The following is a 16,695-nucleotide window of genomic DNA, read 5'->3' as shown; positions in this document are numbered from 1 at the left end:
AAGGAGGGGGGGTGGCAGGCAGAGGGAGAGGGAGAAGCAGGCTCCTCACTGATCAAGGAACATGATGTAGGGCTCAAAACCAGGACCCTGAGATCTTGACCTGAGCTGAAGGCAGATGCTTAATGAATGAGCCACACAGGTGCCCCAATACAGATGGCCTTTTAAGAAAAACTTTTTATTATAATTATTATTATGTTCAGTTAGCCAACATGCAGTACATAATTAGTTTTTGATGTAGTGTTCAACAATTCATTAGTTGCATATAACACCCAGTGCTCATCGCACCATGTGTCCTCCTTAATACCCATCACCCAGTTATCCCATCCCCTAACCCCTCTTCCTTTTGGAACCCTCACTTTGTTTCCTGGAGTCCAGAGTCTCTCATGGTTTGTCTCCCTCCCTGATTTCTTCCCATTCAGTTTTCCCTCCCTTCCCCTGTGGTCCTCTGTGCTATTCCTTATGTTTCACATATAAGTGAAACCAGATGATAGTTGTCTTTCTCTGCTTGACTTATTTCACTCAGCATAATCCCTTCCAGTTCCATCCGTGTCAATGCAAATGGTGGGTATTCATCGTTTCTGATGGCTGAGCAATATTCCATTGTATATATGAACCACATCTTTTTATTTTATTTTATTATTTTATATTTTATTTTATTTTATTATTTTATTTTATTTTATTTTATTTATGTTAATCACCATACAATGCATCATTAGTTTTTGATGTGTTGATCCACGATTTATTGCTTTTGTATAACACCCAGTGCTCCATGTAGTACGTGCCCTCCTTAGTACCCATCACTGGGCTAACCCATCCCCCCCTCCCCTCTAAAACCCTCAGTTTGTTTCTCAGAGTCCATAGTCTCTCATGGTTCATCTCTCCCTCTGATATCCCCCCCTTCATTTTTCCCTTCCTTCTCCTAATGTCCTCCATGCTGTTCCTTATGTTCCACAAAGAAGTGAAATCATATGATAACTGACTTTCTCTGCTTGATTTATTTGACTTAGCATAATCTCCTCCAGTCCCATCCATGTTAATGTAAAAGTTGGGTATTCATCCTTTCTGATGGCTGAGTAATATTCCATTGTATATATGGACCACATCTTCTTTATCCATTCATCTGTTGAAGGGCATCTCAGCTCTTTCCACAGTTTGGCTATTGCAGACACTGACGCTATGAACATTGGGGTGCATATGGCCCTTTTCACTACATTTGTGTCTTTAGGGTAAATACCCAGGAGTGCAATTGCTGGGTCATAGGGTAGCTCTATTTTTAATTTTTTGAGGCACCTCCACGCTGTTTTCCAAAGTGGCTGTACTAACCTGCATTCCCACCAACAGTGTAAGAGGGTTCCTCTTTCTCCATAACCTCTCCAACATTTGTTGTTTCTTTCCTTGTCAATTTAACCATTCTAACTGGTGTAAGGTGGTATCTCAATGTGGTTTTGATTTGAATTTCCCTGGTGGCTAATGATGATGAACATTTTTTTCATGTGTCTGTTAGTCATTTGTATGTCTTTTTCAGAAAAGTGTCTGTTCATGTCTTCTGCCCATTTTCTGACTTGATTATTTGTTTTTTTGGGTGTTGAGTTTGAGAAGTTCTTTATAGATCTTGGATACCAGCCCTTTATCTGTAGTGTCATTTGCAAATATCTTCTCCCATTCTGTGGGTTGCCCCTTTGTTTTGTTGACTGTTTCCTTTGCTGTGCAGAAGCTTTTTATCTTGATGAAGTCCCAAAAGTTCATTTTTGCTTTTGTTTCCCTAGCTTTTGGAGATGTATCTTGAAAGAAGTTGCTGTGGCCAATGTCAAAGAGGTTACTGCCTGTGTTCTCCTCTAGGATTTTGATGGATTCCTGTCTCACACTGAGGTCGTTCATCCATTTTGAGTTTATCTTTGTGTATGGTGTTAGAGAATGGTTGAGTTTCACGCTTCTGCATGTGGCTGTCCAATTTTCCCAGCACCATTTTTTGAAGAGACCGTCTTTTTTCCATTGCATATTTTTTCCTGTGTTGTTGAAGATTATTTGACCATAGGGTTGAGGATCCATATCTGGCTTCTCTATTCTGTTCCATTGGTCTATATGTCTGTTTTTGTGCCAGTACCATGCTGTCTTGGTGATCAGTGTTTTGTAATATAGCTTGAAATCGGGCAATGTGATGCCCCCAACTTTATTTTTCTTTTTCAACATTTCCTTGGCGATTCGGGGTCTTTTCTGATTCCATACAAATTTTAGGATTGTTTGTTCCAGCACTTTGATAAATGTCATTGGAATTTTGATCGGGATGGTATTGAAAGTATAGATTGCTCTGGGTAGCATAGATATTTTAACAATGTTTATTCTTCCAATCCATGAATGTGGAATGTTTTTCCATCTTTTTGTGTCTTCCTCAATTTCTTTCATGAGTGTTCTGTAGTTCCTAGAGTATAGATCTGTTACCTCTTTGGTTAGGTTTATTCCGAGGTATCTTATGGTTTTTGGTGCTATTGTAAATGGAATTGTTTCTCTAATTTCTCTTTCTACAGTTGCATTGTTAGTGTATAAGAAAGCAACTGATTTCTGTGCATTGATTTTGTATCCTGCCACATTACTGAATAGCTGTATGAGTTCTAGTAATTTGGGGGTGGACTCTTTTGGGTTTTCCACATAAAGTATCATGTCATCTGTGAAAAGAGAGAGTTTGATTTCTTCTTTACCAATTTGAGTACCTTTTATTTCTTTTTGTTGTCTGATTGCTGTTGCTAGGACTTCTAGTACTATGTTGAACAATAGTGGCGACAGTGGGCATCCTTGACGTGTTCCTGATCTTAAGGGAAAGTCTTTCAGCTTTTCCCCATTGAGGATGATATTCACTGTGGGATTTTCATAGATGGATTTTATGAACTTGAGGAATGTTCCCTCTATCCCTATACTCTGAAGAGTTTTAATCAGGAAAGGATGCTGTATTTTGTCAAATGCTTTTTCTGCATCAATTGAGAGGACCATATGATTCTTCTCTCTCCTCTTATTAATGTGTTCTATCACATTGATTGATTTGCGAATGTTGAATCACCCTTGCATCCCGGGGATAAATCCTGCTTGGTTGTGGTGGATGATCCTTTTAATGTATTGTTGGATCCTATTAGCTAGGATTTTGTTGAGGATTTTGGAATCCATATTCATCAGGGATATCGGTCTGAAAATCTCCTTTTTGATGGGGTCTTTGCCTGGTTTGGGGATTAAGGTAATGCTGGCCTCATAGAATGAGTCTGGAAGCTTTCCTTCTGTTTCTATTTTTTGAAACAGCTTCAGGAGAATAGGTATTATTTCTTCTTTGAATGTTTGGTAGAATTCCCCAGGGACTCCATCAGGCCCTGGACTCTTGTTTTTTGGGAGGTTTTTGATCACTGCTTCAATCTCGTTACTGGTTATTGGCCTATTCAAGTTGTCAATTTCTTCCTGTTTCAGTCTTGGCAGTTTATAGGTTTCCAGGAAGTCATCCATTTCATCCAGATTGCTCAGTTATTGGCATATAGTTGTTGATAATAATTTCTAATAATTGTTTCTATTTCCTTGGTGTTAGTTGTGATCTCTCCCCTTTCATTCATAATTTTATTAATTTGGTCCTTTCTCTTTTATTTTGGATAAGTCTGGCCAGTGGTTTGTTGATCTTATTAATTCTTTCAAAGAACCAGCTTCTAGTTTCATTGATCTGATCTATTGTGTTTCTGGTTTCTAATTCATTGATCTCTGTCTAATCTTAATTATTTCTCTTCTAATGCTTGGCTTAGGCATCGTTTGTTGCCTTTTCTCTAGTTCTTTAAGAATTAGGGATTTTTCTATTTTTTGAGTGAGGCTTGGATGGCTATGTATTTTCCCCTTAGAACCGCCTTTGTAGTATCCCATAGGTTTTGGACTGATGTGTTTTCATTCTCATTGGTTTCCATGAATTGTTTAAGTTCTTCTTTGATTTCCTTGTTGACCCAAACAGTCTTGAGCAGAGTGGTCTTTAGCTTCCAAGTGTTTGAATTTCTTCCAAAATTTTTCTTGTGATTGAGTTCAGTTTTAAAGCATTATGGTCTGAGAATATGCAGGGAATAATCCCAGTCTTTTGGTATTGGTTGAAACCTGATTTGTGACCCAGTCTTTGGTCTATTCTGGAGAAAGTTCCATGTGCACTCGAGAAAAATGAGTATTCTGTTGTTTTAAGGTGGAAGGTTCTGTAGGTATCTATGAGGTCCATCTGGTCCAGTGTGTCATTCAAAGCTGTTGTTTCTTTGTTGATTTTCTGCTAGATGATCTGTCTATTGCTGAGAGTGGAATATTGAGGTCTCCTAAAATTAATGTATTGTTATCAATATGACTCTTTATTTTGGTTATGTAGATGGCTGCTCCCATGTTGGGGGCATAGATATTTACAATTGTTAGATCTTTTTGTTGGATAGACCCTTTAAGAATGATATAGTGTCCTTCTGTGTCTCTAACTACAGACTTTAGTTTAAAATCTAATTTGTCTGATATAAGAATTGCTACCCCAGCTTTCTTTTGAGGTCCGTTGGCATGGAAGATGACTCTCCATCCCTTCACTTTCGGTCTGGATGTATCCTTAGGTTCAAAATGAGTCTCTTGTAGACAGCAAAAGGATGGGTCCTGTCTTTTTATCCAATCTGCAACCCTGTGCCATTTTATGGGAGTTTTAAGCCATTCACATTGAGAGTGATTATCGAAAGATATGAATTTATTGTCATCATGTTGTCTGTGAAGACCTTCTTTTTATAGATTGTCCCTGTAAATTTCTTTTCTATATCACTCTTGGGGTCTTTTTCCTTTTATAGAACCCCCCTTAATATTTCTTGCAGGGCAGGCTTTGTGGTCACATATTCTTTCTGCTTCTGCCAGTCTTGGAAGCTCTGCATTTCTCCATCCATTTTAAATTACAGCCTTGCTGAATAAAATATTTTTGGCTGCATGTTCTTCTCATTTAATACCCTGAATATGTCTTGCCAGGCCTTTCTGGCTTGCCAGGTCTCTGTGGATAGGTCTGACGTTATTCTGATGTTCCTCCCTCTGTACGTAAGGAATCTCTTCCCCCTAACTGCCCTTAAGATGGTTTGCTTGGTTCTAAGATTTGTGAGTTTTACTATTACATGCAGGGGTGTTGACCTGTTTTCCTTGTTCTTGGGAGGGGTCCTCTCTGCCTCTAGGACATGAATGTTTGTTTCATTCTCCTGATTAAGGAAGTTCTCAGCTACGATTTGCTCAAATATATCCTCTAGTCCTCTCTCTCTCTCCACCGCCTCTGGGATTCCAATAATTCTGACATTGGAACGTTTCATGGTGTCACTTATTTCTCTGATTCTATTTTCATGGATTCTAAGTTGTTTTTCCTTGGCCTCCTTTTTTCCCTTTTTATCTATTAAATTGTCGTCCAGGTCACTTATTCGTTCTTCTGCCTCACTTACCCTAGCTGTTAGATTATCTAGATTAGATTGGTTCTCATTGATAGCATTTTTAAGTTCTGCCAATTCAACTTTCATTTCTGCCCTTAGAGACTCTATGTTGCCATTAATTGATTTCTCCATTCTAGCCATTGTCTTCACAGTTGCTAGCCTGAATTCCATCTCTGACATCTTGGTTATATCTGCATCCATTTTTAAATCTGCAGCAGAAGTCATAATCTCTGAGTCTTTTCTATTTTGGGGGCTCCTCTTCCTAGTCATTCTGTTGAGTAGTGGTTGTTGGAATGTATAGATTCCAAATTATTGATCCAACCCAAGCAAGATGCACCTGTTTTCTAGGCACCTTAGGGTTGCTGGCCTTTTGTTCTCCCAATATCTTCTGGGGGAGGGGCTTGCCGCGCTGGTCCGCAGGCAACCTTATTTGGGCAGAGTTGCCCTGCCCCCTGTGGCAGGGGATGGGCTCAGTGAGAACCAGTTTTGGGGGGCTTTTGTTCTCTGGCAGCTTTCCCTGGCGTCTTTCTGCATCTCTTCCAAGAGTCAGAGCACAAGAGACTGTTTCCAACCCTCTGCCTCAGAGCAGAGAGATCGTCATCCATTCTTCATTGAGCTCTCCATTTCTGTCTGTGCTGGTATAAACTGCAGCGTCCTGGGTTGTGCACCGTTCAGCAGGGATCCCAGTCCTTGCCTCCAGGTTGGGGCATGTCTCTACCCTTTGTGCTCCTAAAACCGCCAGCCACCTGCAGTTCGAACACACGACCTCGCCACTCTGGGTTTCCACTGGGGGGCTGCTCTAAAGTCCTTTCCCAGCCGCTATCAGTCTGTGAGTCTGTGCCCTGTCCCCAGAGCGGGAGACTATTGCTCACCGGTGGTGTAGGATCTCCACAGCCAGGCTCCCTCCCACTGCTGTTTATCCTCTGATATCTGCCCACAGAATCTTGGCTCCCCACTTCATACCTCGAAACCAACCACCTGTGATATTCTGCTTATAGAGATCCAGATCTATCTTCTTACATCTCAGGCTGATATAGTGGGTGTTCAGCTAGTAGATATCCAGCTCAATTCCGGGGACCAGTTGGAATAGGGTACCCTACTCCTCCACCATCTTTTCCCCCTCTGAACCACATCTTTTTTTTTATGTTATGTTAGTCACCATACATTACATCATTAGTTTTTGATATAGTGTTCCATGATTTATTGTTTGCATATAACACCCAGTGCTCCATGCAATACGTGCCCTCTTTAATACCCATCACCAGGCTAACCCATCCTCCCACCCCCTCCCCTCTAGAACCCTCAGTTTGTTTCTCAGAGTCCATAGTCTCTCGTGTGAACCACATCTTCTTTATCTATTCATCTGTTGAAGGACATCTTGGCTCCTTCCATGGTTTAGCTATTGTGGACATTGCCCCTTCTTTTCACTACATCTGTATCTTTGGGGTAAACACCTAGTAGAGCAGTTGCTGGGTCATAGGGTAGCCCTATTTTTAATGTCTTGAGGAACTTCCATACAGTTTTCCAGAGTGGCTGTACCAGCTTGCATTCCTACAAACAGTGTAAGACGGTTCACTTTTCTCCACATCCTTGCCTATATTTGTTGTTTCCTGTCTTGTTAATTTTGACCATTCTAACTGGTGTAAGGTGCTATCTCATTTTGGTCTTGATTTGTATTTCCCTGATGGCTAACAATGTGGAGCATTTTTTTCATGTGTCTGTTAGCCATTTGTATGTCTTCTTTGGAGAAGTGTCTGTTCATGTCTTCTGCCCATTTCTTGACTGGATTAATTGTTTTTGGGGTGTTGAGTTTGATAAGTTCTTTATAGACCTTGGGTACCAGCCCTTTAACTGACATGTCATTAGCAAATATCTTCTCCCATTTTGTTGGTTGCCTTATAGTTTTGTCGACTGTTTCCTTTGCTGTGCAAAAGCTTTTTATCTTGATGATGTCCCAAAAGTTCACTTTTGCTTTTGTTTGCCTTGCCTTTAGAGATGTGTCTTGAAAGAATTTTCTGTGGCCAATGTGGAAGAGGTTACTGCATATGTTCTCCTCTAGAATTTTGATGGATTCCTGCCTCACATTTAGGTCTTTCATCCATTTTGAGTCTATTTTTGTGTTTGGTGTAAGAGAATTGTCCAATTTCATTCTTCTGCATGTGGCTGTCCAATTTTCCCAACACCATTTGTTGAAGAGACTGTCTTTTTTTCCATGGGATATTCTTTCCTGATTTGTCAAAGATGAGCTGACCATAGAGTTGAGGGTCCATTTCTGGGGTCTCTATTCTGTCCCATTGTTCTATGTCTGTTTTTGTGCCAATACCATACTGTTTTGATGATCACAGCTTTGTAATATACCTTGAAGTCAGGCATTGTGATGCCCCCATCTTTGGTTTTCTTTTTCAACATTCCTCTGGCAATTCAGGGTTAAATTTATTCCTAGGTATCTTATGGTTTTGGGTGCAATTGTAAATGGGATCGACTCCTTAATTTCTCTCTCTTCTGTCTTGTTGTTGGTGTATAGGAATGCCACTGATTTCTGTGCATTGATTTTATATCCTGCCACTTGACTGAATTCCTGTATGAGTTCTAGCAGTTTTGGGGTGGAGTCTTTTGGGTTTTCCACATAAAGTATCATATCATCTGCAAACAGTGAGAATTTGACTTCTTCTTTGCCGATTTGGATGCCTTTGATTTCTTTTTGTTGTCTGATTGTTGTGGCTAGGACTTCTAATACTATATTGAACAATAATGGTGACAGTGGGCATCCCTGTCATGTTCCTGACCTTAAGGGAAAAGCTCTCAGTTTTTCCCCATTGAGAATGATATTCACTGTGGGCTTTTCATAGATGGCTTTTATTATATTGAGGTATGTTCCCTCTATTCCTATATTTTGAAGAGTTTAAATCAGGAAAGCATGCTGTATTTTGTCAAATGCTTTTTCTGCATCAATTGAGAGGATCATAGATTTCTTGTCTTTTCTTTTTATTAATGTAGATTGATTTCTGAATGTTGAACCACCCTTGCATCCCAGGAATAAATCCCACCTGGTCATGGTGAATAATCCTTTTAATGTACTGTTGGATCCTATTGGCTAGGATCTTATTGACTATTTTGGCATCAATGTTTATCAGGGCTATTGGTCTGTAATTCTTTTTGATGGGGTCTTTGTCTGTTTTTTGGGGTCAAGGTAATGCTGGCCTCATAGAATGAGTTTGGAAGTTTTCTTTCCATTTCTATTTTTTGAAACAGCTTCAGAAGAATAGGTATTATTTCTTCTTTAAATGTTTGGTAGAATTCCCCTGGGAAGCCATGTGGCCCTGGACTCTTGTTTTGGGGGAGGTTTTTGATTACTTCTCCAATTTCCTTACTGGGTATTGGCCTCTTCAGATTGTCTATTTCTTCCTGTTTCAGTCTTGGTAGTTTATAAGTTTCTAGGAAGGCATACATTTCTTCCAGATTGCTTAATTTCTTGGCATATAGTTGCTGGGAATAATTTCTAATAATTGTTTCTATTTCCTTGGTATTAGTTGTGATCTCTCCCCTTTCATTCATGATTTTATTGATTTAGGTACTTTCTCTTTTCTTTTGGATAAGTCCGGCCAGAAGTTTATTGATTTTATTAATTCTTTCAAAGAACTAGCTTCTAGTTTCGTTGATCTATTCTACCGTTTTTCTGGTTTCTATTTCTTTGAGTTTTGCTCTAATCTTTATTATTTCTCTCTTTCCGCTTGGTTTAGACTTTATTTGCTGTTCTTTCTCCAGGTCGTTAGGTGTAAGGTTAGCTTGTGCTTTTGGCATTTTTCTAATTTTTTGAGAGGCTTGGATGGCTATGTATTTCCCTCTTAGGACTATCTTTGCAGTATCCCGTAGGTTTTGAACTGATGTGAATTCATTCTCATTAATTTCAAAACATTGTTTAAGTTCTTCTTTAATTTCCTGGTTGACACAGTCATTCTTTAGCAGGATGCTCTTTAACTTCCCAGTGTTTGATTTCTTGTGGTTGAGTTCCAGTTTCAAAGCACTGTGGTCTGAGAATATGCAGGGAATAATCTCAATCTTTTGGTATTGGTTGGGACCTGATTTGTGACCCAGTATGTGGTCTATTCTGGGGAAAGTTCCATGTGCACCTGAGAAGAATGAGTATTCTGTTGTTTTAAGATGGAAAGTTCTGTATATATCTACGAAGTCCATCAGGTCCAAGGTGTCATTCAAAGCTCTTGTTTCTCTGTTGATCTTCTACTTAGATGATTTGTCCATTGCTGTGAGTGGAGTGTTGAAGTCTCCTACTATTAATGTGTTATTATCAATACGTTTCTTTATTTTATTTATGGTTTATATAATTGGCTGCTCCCATGTTGGGGGCATAGATATTTACAATTTTGTATATTCTTGTTGGATAGACCCTTTAAGTATGATATACTGTCCCTCTATATCTCTTACTACTGTCTTTGGTTTAAATCTAATTTGTCTGATGTGAGGATCGCTACCCCGTCTTTCTTTTGAGGTCCATTAGCATGGTAAATCATTCTCCATCCCCTCACTTTCAATCTGGAGGTATCTTTAGATTCAACATGAGTCTCTTGTAGACAGCATGTGGATAGGTCCTGCTTTTTTATCCAATTTGAAACCTGTGTCTTTTCATGGGAGCATTCAGCCCATTTACATTCAGAGTAAGTATTGAAAGATATGAATTTAGTGCCATTTTATTGCCTGTAAAGTCCCTGTTTCTGTAGATTTTCTCTGTTTCTTTCTGTCTTTGTGACTCTTGGGGTTTCTCTTTACTTACAGAATCCCCCTTAATATTTCTTGCAGGGCTGGCTTGGTGGTCACATATTCTTTCAGTTTTTGCCTGTCCTGGAAGCTCTTTATCTCTCCTTCCATTCTGAATGACAACCTTGCAGGATAAAGTATTCTTGGCTGATGTTCTTCTCATTTAGTACCGTAAATATGTCTTGCCAGGTTTCTGTGAACAGGTCTGATGTTATTCTGATGTTCCTCCCTCCAAATATAAGGAACCTCCTCTCCCTGGCTACTCTCAGGATAGTTTCTTTGGCTATAAAATTTGCAAACTTTACTATTATATGTTGGGATGCTGATCTCTTTTTATTGATTTTGGGAGGGGGTCCTCTCTGCCTTTTGAACTTTAATGCTTGTTTCCTTCCCCAGATTAGGGAAGTTTTCAGCTATGATTTGCTCCAATATACCTTCTATCCCTTGGGGATTCCAATAATTCTGACATTGGAACGTTTCATGGCATCATTAATCTCTCCAATCCTTTTCTCATGTGCTACTAGCAGCCTATCTCTGTTTTTCTCAACTTCCTTTCCATCAGCTTATCTTCTAGATCACTGATTCTTTCCTCTGCCTCATTTACCCAGGCTGTTAGAGTATCCAGTTTAGACTGCATCTCATTCATAGCATTTTTTTAGTTTAGCCTGATTAGATCTCATTTCTGTTCTTAGAGATTCTACATTTTCACTAATGCTTTTTTCAAACCTGGGTATTGGCTTTATGATTGCTATTCTGAATTCTATCTCTGACATCTTGCTTATATCCACATCCATTAGTTCTGTGGCAGAGGACATTTTCTTTGGTTCTTTCCTTTGTTGAGAGTTCCTCCTCCTAGCCATTCTTTCAAGGGATGGTTGAGTGAATGAGCAGAGTCCAAAACACCAACCACAACCCAAGCAAGATGCACCCTAGCAAAATCTAGAGTGGTCAGAAGCCACCACGGAAAAACAAAGCCAAAATGAAATGCAAGAATAAAATTAAAAAATTAAAATTAAAAAAAAGGAAAAAAAGGGGAAGGGGAAAGGGGACTATACTCTTTCCTTGTGGACAAAGCAGGGTGTTCCAGTTGTTCCTGGCTGTATTTTGGTCTGTGTGTTAGAGAACACTATGTTCCAAAATTACAAGGGAAGTAAAACTTATATATATATATATATATATATATATATATATATGTAAAACTTATATACATATATATGTAAAATTGAATAGAGTGAAAAAAGGATTAAAATGAAGCATATATCTATAAAAAATATAAGTATGAAAAAATACAAGTTAAAAAGTGACTATGAAATATAAGTTGATATACTAAACATCTAGTTGAGGAAAAGGTAAAAAGAAAAAAAACAGAGAAAAAACATAAAAAAAAGAAAAAGTAAAGGGGAATTTTATCTGAAAAATAAACAAGTCATGAGGTCACACCTAGAGCTCAATATACTATTTTCCCCTGGCGCTGGGATTTTACAGTCTTGTGGGAGCCATAGGGTTGTCATCCAACTGTTCTTACAACCTGTTTTCTGGGGGAAGGGCCTGCTGGCTCTTTCTCAGGTAACCCTGCCTGGGCGGAGTTGCCCTGCCCCCTGTCAGGGGAGGGCTTTTGTTCTCTGGAAGCTTTCCATGCCTCTTCAGAGGATCAGAGCAAAAGTGGCCACACCCAAACCTCTGGCCCAGAGCAGAAAGATCGCAGTCTGCCCTCTTTAATAAACCCTCTAGGACAAACAGTCTCCACTTCTATATGCACCAAAAAATACAGCCTCCTCAGGTGGGCACCCACTGCAACTCTCTCAGAGGTAGTCTCAGGGGCCCAGGAGTGCCACTGCCTTTTGTGATTCTAAAACCGTGAGTGGCTGTGGGCTCGTTCACATACCCAAAGCCCCTGGATCATGTCTGGGTGTTCCTGTAATGTCCTTTGCAGGCCAATACCTGCCCTATGAGTTTTTGCCCATTCACTGGTGCAGGTTCTAAATTTTTTCAGGCTGCTCAGGAAAAGAGCAATTCTCGACCAGCTCCCAGTTTATGGTGATCTGAGCTGAGAGTCCCTTCCTGGGCTTGGTGACCATAACTTGCTTCCTGGCCCCACTGCTGGGGCCCTCTACTGGTTTAGGCTCCCCCTTTTGCTCTGTGGCTCCTTGTATCCTGAGACCACAATGCCCTACCTAGAATTCTGCTTTTTCATTTTCAGAGCCCCTTTCAGAGAGGGATGTCTCTCACTAGAGCAGATTTCTGGAGGTTCTGATTTTGCACTCTGGTGTTCATCACTTTCCAGGAGCCAGCTTATAGAGGCTCCCTTCCCCTTCTGTTTATTTTCTGATATCTCCCTGCAGATTCAGGACTCTGCATGTCCTACCTTGCAAAAAGCAGTCATTTTTCTGTTTCTAGAGATCCAGATATATATTCTTATATCTCAGGCTGATTTTGTGGGTGTTCAAAATGGTTTCATAGATATCTAGCTAAATTCAGGGAACCAGTTGAAACAGGGTCCCCTACTCCTCTTGTCATCTTGCTTCCCTCCTCAAGAAAAACTTAAAAGGTGCTCAGTCCTAGGGTAATTGGGGAAGCCAGGTTAAAAGTGTAACAAGGTACTTTAATTAGATTCCCAGGCATTTTTAAAACTTTTTGATTGAAGTATAATGTATGTATATATCTTAATTGTACAGCCTGATAAATTGCCACAAACTGAACCACAGTTCATAACCATAGCCAGGTCCAGAGCAGACCCTTGCCAGCTCCCAGGAATCCCCACTTGAACCCTGTCCAACTACTACCCTCCACAAAACAACTGACTTCTAACAGCCTAGACGAAATCTGAGTTTGCAAACAACATAAAGTTTGGTGACATTGAGCAATTGCAAAATTGGAGGGAAAGTTCTCACTTTCATTACTGGGGAGAATGCAAATTTATTCAGACGTTTACAGAGCAGTTAGATAATTCCCATGGTCTTATTTTCCCAGTCTTCCTTTTCCATCATTCACTTCTGACTCTCCTTGACCTCTTTAATACAGGTTGATTTGTGTTTCCTTTTGCCTAATTATGATTCAGCCAACCAACATTTGCTATTGTACTTCCTGATGAAACAAGCTTGCTCTGAGAAATGACTGTTAATGTTGACCTATGGTGCCTCTCATGTTCAATTCTGAGCTGCCTGCCAAATGGACCTGGCTCAAAATATCTTTCTCAATGCTGCCCTGCCCTTTCAGTCATTCCCAATTCCCTTTATTATTTCCCTGATGAAAATTGAAATTTCTGCCAATTGCAAGTGTACTTAAAGCTCCCCACAAAAGGAATAGAATGGAAATGATATCTATGAAGCATCTCCAGCATCTAGCACAGAGTGTGTGGTCCAAATGTGTTTCATTCCTTTTCCTTTTGTTTAAAAAGCTTCACTTACCCTCAAAACAGCTCTGAACATCATGAAAAGCCAGACTGGGGTACTTGCACAAAGTATAAGAATCCTTTTCTCTTTCAGAGAAATGTTCGTTGGTTGGCCAAAGTTTTTAAATAATATTTTTGCTTATTTTTTGACAGTGATAAAAATACAATCTGTGAAATTATAATTTTTTACAGATTAATTATATTAAGCTGTTTCCAATTAGTAAAATCCTTGTGGTGTTTCATACTCAGATAAGCAAAGTGGTAGGGACTGAGAGCAAGCAACATGAAGCATGTAGACATGACACAAAGTGTGCATCACATACAAAGGCAGGGGAATAACTGTCCAGAGTCGATGTCAGAACCACTCCCACTGCAGGGCTTGCTGGGCTACACCAGGTATTTCAGTGTGGTGGCATTTAGCTAGATTCTCCCCATTTCCATATTGCTCTGATATGGCTTCCTGTAGCTCATCGTGGCTTAATTTGTCTGACTTACCCCAAATTACACCACAATGCCCTAGAAAATATTTATTCTGATAGTGGCCTAATTTTCTTGGGTCTAGAGAAATAGGCAAGAAGGCTGAGAAATTGACACATTCCTTCCAAAATGAGCTGCTGAAAATTTTAAAGAAATAGTTGTAAATTCCATGAAATCATTATTAGTAGTTTATAGACACCAAAATAAAATGCTATCCTGAATTCAGAGAAGATTCTTTTCTTTCTATAGTTTAAGGGAACACTCTAAATATTCATGCAAGGATATGTATTTGAGCTCTTTTTTCCCCTAATTGAAAGGGATTTGTACTAGACTCCTTCATCTGCCTCTTGTTCCCACATAGCCAGTGGCACAGAGCTTTTAATTTATTTAACTTGTTTATTTATTTATTACAAAAAATGTAGAGAATATTCCACAAATAAACAGCCTTTTCAAAGACTGCATCTTTAATCATGATCTCATTAGTACTCCTGCCCCTTGGAGACAACCAACATGTTGGAAGGATAAAAAGCTTTTTACATTTAGCCACAGACAAACCCCCGGTCTTTGAGTTTCACCAGCATTGATTTGTTTCACCATCACCATGAATGTCAGTTTAATACTTTTTTGCCCCTTGATCTTCTGAACCTCTTAAACACTGTTTGTATAACTATGGGGATAGTAATAGGAGTCTTTGACTAATTAGAACTTGAGGGAAATGGGGAGCCCAACTTGGAGACAACTATTCTTTTTCTAACTTCTCTTTCCTGTCCCCCAATCATAGCCATGCCCTGCAGCTCTATTCAAGGTCATCTGTTTATCTCTCACTGTACTTGTCTCTCACTCTACAAAGACCTTGTTCACTTTCTTGTCTTCTTTGGAAGGGGTTCAGGAAATGCCACCCCAAAATGTACCACTTTGGTGTATTGATTACTTTGAACTGAAGACACTTGAAAAACAGTAAATGCAAAGAGAAGCTTTCTATCTTTGAGCTCCCTTATCTACCTAAAGACAGGTCCTCTAAAAGGAACTCAACTGTTATAAATCCCCTTCCCAGAAGTTTCATCAACCAGGAAGATGGACTCATCACAGGAGAGGAGACTAGAAGTTGACAGCACACCCAGAAACACTTGGTCACACATTATCACACTTCCCATCTCTTCTTTTAAGGGCCCATTCATCTCTCCTAAAAATCACTTACTCTCCAAATTGTCTAAATACCCTCTCCTAGTCTCCTATTAAGATGGGTATATAGTCTACAGCCATACCACCCTGATTGCGCCGGATCTTGTCTGATCTAGGAAGCTAAGCAGGGTCGGGCCTGGTTAGTACTTGGATGGGAGACCGCCTGGGAATACCGGGTGCCATAGGCTTTTTCCTTGAGGGGGGTGGAGCAAGATGGCGGAGGAGTAGGAGACCTGGATTTCGTCTGGTCTCAGGAATTCAGGTGAATAGGGATCAAACCATTCTGAACACCTACGAACTCAACAGGAGATCGAAGAAAAGAATAGCAACAACTCTCTGAACAGAAAAGCGACCACCTACTGGAAGGTAGGTCGTGCGGAGAAGTGAATCCGAGGCGATATTCGGGAGGATAGATGGCGGGGGAGGGGGCCTCCGTCGGCCGCTTCTGGCAAGTGCTAGAGCCGCGGAGCACAAAATCGGACCTTTTAGAAGCCGGCTCCGCGGAGGGACGTCGCTCCAGTGGCTAAGCGGGGGGTGGGACCCTCGCAGGACAGTGTGGTCTCTGGAGCCTCGGGGTCACAGAAAGACCGGGGGTGCCTGAGTGCGCCAGAGCTCCCAGGTATCGGAGCGGGGAAGCTGGCTGCAGAGACGGAGCCGAGGCGCGGGCTCTCAGCTCGGGGTGGCCATAAACCGTGATCCACAGCCCAGTCGGGCCACTGCTCCTCCAGCAGGGACCCAACAAGCGGCAGATCCAGGGAGACTCCCTTTCCTCCCCCGGGAGGAGCGGCGCGGGAGCGCACCGCAGGGATCTGCTGGGTTTGGAGACTCCACACGGGGTCGGGTGCCAGAGACAGAAACACTCGGTGACAGGCCAGGTGAGCACGGAGTGCGGCGGGAGACTGGGGAGACGGGAGTGACTGCTTTTCTCTGGGGGCTCACTGAGGAGTGGGATGTGAGTTCTCGGCTCCTCCAGAAACAAAAGCTCCAGAGAGCAAACCGGAGCAGCTTGCTTAGCCCGGACCTGGCAAGGGTGGGGCAATTCCACTTCCGACAAAGACATTTGGGAACCACAGCAACAGGCCCCTCCCCTAGAAGATCAGTGAGAACCACCAGCCAAGACCAAGTTTACCGATCAATGACAATGGCAGAACTCCAGCGCGAGGGGAACACTGCACATAGAATTCATGGCCTTTTTACCACGATTCTTTAGTCTTTCAAAGTTATTTTTTTTTTTAACTGTCTTTTTCTGGCAGGCCAGAAAGGCCTGGCATGATATATTCAGAGCACAAAATGAGAAAAATATGCAGCCAAGAATACTATATCCAGCTAGGCTGTCATTGAAAATAGAAGGAGAGATAAAAAGCCTCCAGGACAAACAAAAACTAAAGGAATTTGCAAACACGAAACCAACCCTACAAGAAATATTGAAAGGGGTCCTGTAAG

At 40.9% G+C, this 16,695-nt stretch overlaps 1 pseudogene; it reads left to right on the top strand.

Annotated features, from left to right (window-relative positions):
* Positions 1 to 15,321: 15,321 nt before the first annotated feature.
* LOC112809812 (5S ribosomal RNA) lies at positions 15,322 to 15,440 on the top strand (annotated as a pseudogene).
* Positions 15,441 to 16,695: the final 1,255 nt, after the last annotated feature.

This window comes from Callorhinus ursinus, unplaced genomic scaffold (genome assembly GCF_003265705.2).
Source record: "Callorhinus ursinus isolate GAN/ISIS: 27379988/994484 unplaced genomic scaffold, GSC_fseal_2.0 scaffold73, whole genome shotgun sequence".
NCBI classification, from domain to species: domain Eukaryota; kingdom Metazoa; phylum Chordata; class Mammalia; order Carnivora; family Otariidae; genus Callorhinus; species Callorhinus ursinus.
This window is presented reverse-complemented; position numbering and strand designations above follow the sequence as displayed.